Raw genomic sequence first — 4,273 nt, 5'->3', positions numbered from 1 at the left:
CCGGGAGTGTTTGTAATTGGCTGTTTGATTATGATTGGATGTATGTTGTGGACCATTGTCTTTCAATACTTCATAAAAAATCAAATATGTCAAAGTTACAATAAGCAAATTAACATATTAAAAGATATTTTTATAGACTACAATATTGTTATCTTTTTTTTTCTACATGTGATATATGTCGGTAAGTAATAGTTTCATCTGATACGATTTAAAAAATATGAGGATGAATTAAAAAATTAAATTACCGGTTTATTTAACATATATTTCCTTCGCAAAACATGTGCCTTGCCTTCCGGCGCTAAAAATGTTTGAAGGTTTTTTTTTTTTCAACTTCGTCCGTTACGGTGTGTTATCTGTAATATTTCTTCCACGCGTTTAAAATAATTTTACTTAAATATCATGTGGGAAATTATATGCGGGTGTTATGTATAGACGGCGTACATGAAATATGTTTATTATTTTATGTCCTCTTAAAAATTTACATAGTAGGCGGCTATAAAAATAGATATATTTTGATAACGTGTAAATCAGTTAAAAGTGATACACGTTTAATCTTTGGTTGATGATTTAGGATATTTGTAAACCTTACCCAGTTCCGCTATTCAATGATAGATGGCGCCACACAATACAATTAACAACGTCTAAATTACACTAAATTTATATTTTCTTAGTAAAATTACAACTACTAAAACTATTCGTCAAATGTTATTAAACGCACAGGAGGCACGAAAATATAATTAGAAAATCTAACTATATTGTACAATAATAATCACATAAATAAGTTTTTCTCTTTAACTGCGATAAAAATGTACCAACGATCAAAAGTTAGATTAAACCGAGATGTAAATTGTAATGATAAATAAAACTTGAAGTTTATACAGTAATTTGTTTGTGTACAAACGACGGAGTAATGAATGCTAATTAATTCTTTATTGACCAAATGAACACATGATACGTGTTAAGATTTACTGTTTGGAAACATTTATACGTACGTGTATTTAAGGTAATCGCGAGAATTATTTTATTTTGTGTTAAGTATTATCGATCGCGCAATACACAGTTAACTATTTTATTTATAACATTAAACATAATACATGTATAATTTTCTTGTAAATTTCGCTCCATTGATAATGTTTGAAATTATTGTAAAGATTTACACGTCTTTAGAGCACAATTTTGTAATGAATGTAATAATGGCCGTCGGGACACTCGTGGTTGGTAAGAATGACTTGGATACAATACAAAATATATTGTATACATATTTCGGCATTTGTATGCTGTTTTAAATAATATACAAAGTAATTTTTACCAATAATAAAACTACGTAAAAAGCTAAACACTAATAATAAATATATTCGATATTTTGGGTTAACACATAAATAAAATAAATAAACAAAAAGTATTTATATATATAACGACAATCTCTGTCTTGTTAGAAAAAAAAAATATAAATGTCATTAAGCAATCTGATATAAAGCTACATCTCAACTGTAATTATAAAGACAAAAGATAAACGCATTTATTCCATTCGACAAACTCCCTCGCGTTTCCTCCACACAGTACTCAAGATTATAATTCGTCAAACAAATAAAAACGTTGACATTGGCAGAATATTCAAAGATTCCAGTGCGAATGAAGCCATAGCTTAAAAAAATCAAAAAAAAAAATAGACCTAAAAGCCACAGATAAAATAGAAATTTAATTTAATTTTTGGCTGTATAGATAGAGAATTGTGGATTTGATAAGTTAATAGAAATATACGCTAGCATAGATAATATGAAGCAATATCAATTTTAGAACAATATACGGCGGGTTCATTCGCCCGATGGTTTGTTAGTTCGTTACACGTATTGAGGGTCGTTATTATAAATATTCATGAGCAACGTATCGTCCGTATGTTCGCTTATATTTTTCTTCGTGGGAAATATAGTTATAGGTAGAGTTGACATTGGGTAACGTGAATTTTATACACTAAATAGTACTAGTAACAACGCGTTTATAGCTTGAAATCCATGAAATATAAAGCCAGTACGCAATGATTGGAAAGATTTCATCATTCCAAATTCAAATTCAAAGCTATTAATTCCAACAGTGCTGCTTATTACATTGACATAGAAATAATAACAATGGAAAGAAAACAGTTGTCATTAGAAATGAAAATTTAATTATCATTGATACCTTAACTAATTACGAAAGGAAAAATGAGGGTGCGGGCGCGGCTCTGTCATTATGTAATTTTTTTATAAACATTATACGGTTATTACTGATAATTACTACATAAAAAAGTACATGTGAATTTTTTTTCTTGAAAATATAAAACGCGTACAACTTAGTCAGTCAGTCATATTGTTATAGAAGAGATATGGTGATTGTATTTCATATTTATCACTGGCATTAAAAAAAACATTGGTATGAGAATGTTAAGAGAAAAATATAATAAAATAAATAATGTTCTTTAAGTGAATAAAATAAAACTAACTCATATTTAATTATTTTTAAACCTATAATACGCACTCACCATTTATTTTTCATATCCAAATATGGCAGTCGGATAAAAGGTGTGATGTGCTCCACATAAAAAATATAAATTTAATGTTAATAATTTTTATAATTAAGGCACAGTTTATATATGTGAATATTTTTTTATCTATGGCTTTCATATCCAAATGCACGTTATATTCTGCTAATGTCACTGAAAAAATCTTTTCTAATTACAAGTATTGAAGTCGACAGTGAAAGAGAGGAAAATATCGTCCTTCTCACTCTTCTAATGACGTCACGCAAGTACAGTCAGTGTTTTGGTGGTTTTTGATTATTTGGCTGTTATTTACCGTGACTTGTTCCTTGTTGGAGAACATCACGCTATATCGTAAAGGAGAAATTCATGGAAACCATTCTAGTCCATATATACATTGCAATACAGGACATAATGGTATGTAATAATGAGTAATTCATACATAATATCTTTAATTTTATGATGTGTCAACATTTTATAATTATAACACTTAATGAAGAAAAACTAAGAATAATTAACGAAAGTTTAGGAACTTGTAATGTTAAAATTTATTAGAATAATAAGTAGGCAGCATGGTCTTAGACCTTAGCCTTTCCAAAAGGAGGAATTGAGAAAAAATACGTTTTGGATTTTTTTTAATTTCTAATATTGTATAAAGTTTTTGAGATTTCCATTACAACCATGTTCGAAGCTGTAATTCACGCTGTAGTTAATATGTTAGCATAAACAGCTTCTCACTTGTGCAAGCTGTATAGTAATAGCTAGTTGATTGGATTTATTACATATTTATTGAAGTACAGCTTGTAGACGTTCAGGAATTCATTCAAGCTGTATATGGTTGTATCCGTAACAGAGTCATAAATCTGTGTTATCTGTGGCGTGTTATAAATTTAGTTTTGTTAAGTTTTTCTTTATACGATTTTCTGTGTTATGATATCGTTTAGAACAGCTTATATTAGCTTGGTTGTAAATTTTCTTTCTAACCTGCTAATACTATAATTGTTTAAAGGTTCAAAAGGTATTTTTTTTAATATGTTTTTGTGTTGAAACTGTTTCGAGATATATTTTTTTAAATAATTCTATACTATAATATTTGGTAAAGTGGTTTAAATGTATTTGCTTTATTCCATATGACACATAATACATGATTGGCCAGCATTTTATTTAAAGCGTTAATAAGTATTAAAGCGATCTGTATATTTTGTTATTTACACAGCACTCAATTAAGGTTTTTTCTTTATTACACATAAAAAATATTGTGACATAAATATAATTTTATCACCTGTACATAGCTGGGTATCTATACATACTTTTGTGTGTGTCCCTGTGTTACTAATAATACGTAAAACCAAAACGGTTAGCGGCGTGTCGATTTGTCAGTCCCCTAGCGGAGGGCGAGGGCTCCTGCGCGTACGCATAATTAGCGGAAGGAAGTACTGATCAAAGATACATACATTACAATATATTTACATACATTTAATGCAGCGCTCTTATGAGCTATTTTCTTTTATATTTGTTATATGTCATATTAAATCAACCTTATTTTTTTATACCGAAAATTATTAATATATTAATATTGCGATATGAATAGTTATCAAATACGCTATTTAATATATGTGATTAATGTGTTTTAGTGTTGTAATATTCGAAGGATGAAACAGACTATATTTAAAAATGTATGTACCTACCTAAAAGAGGTTTGATGTACTTAACCTAAAAAAAAATAATTAAAATCTATTGAGATTTATAATGAATGAT

The sequence above is a fragment of the Danaus plexippus genome, chromosome 11 (assembly GCF_018135715.1).
Source record: "Danaus plexippus chromosome 11, MEX_DaPlex, whole genome shotgun sequence".
Lineage (NCBI taxonomy): Eukaryota > Metazoa > Arthropoda > Insecta > Lepidoptera > Nymphalidae > Danaus > Danaus plexippus.
The sequence above is the reverse complement of the archived record's forward strand: the minus strand, read 5'-3'. Positions refer to the sequence as shown.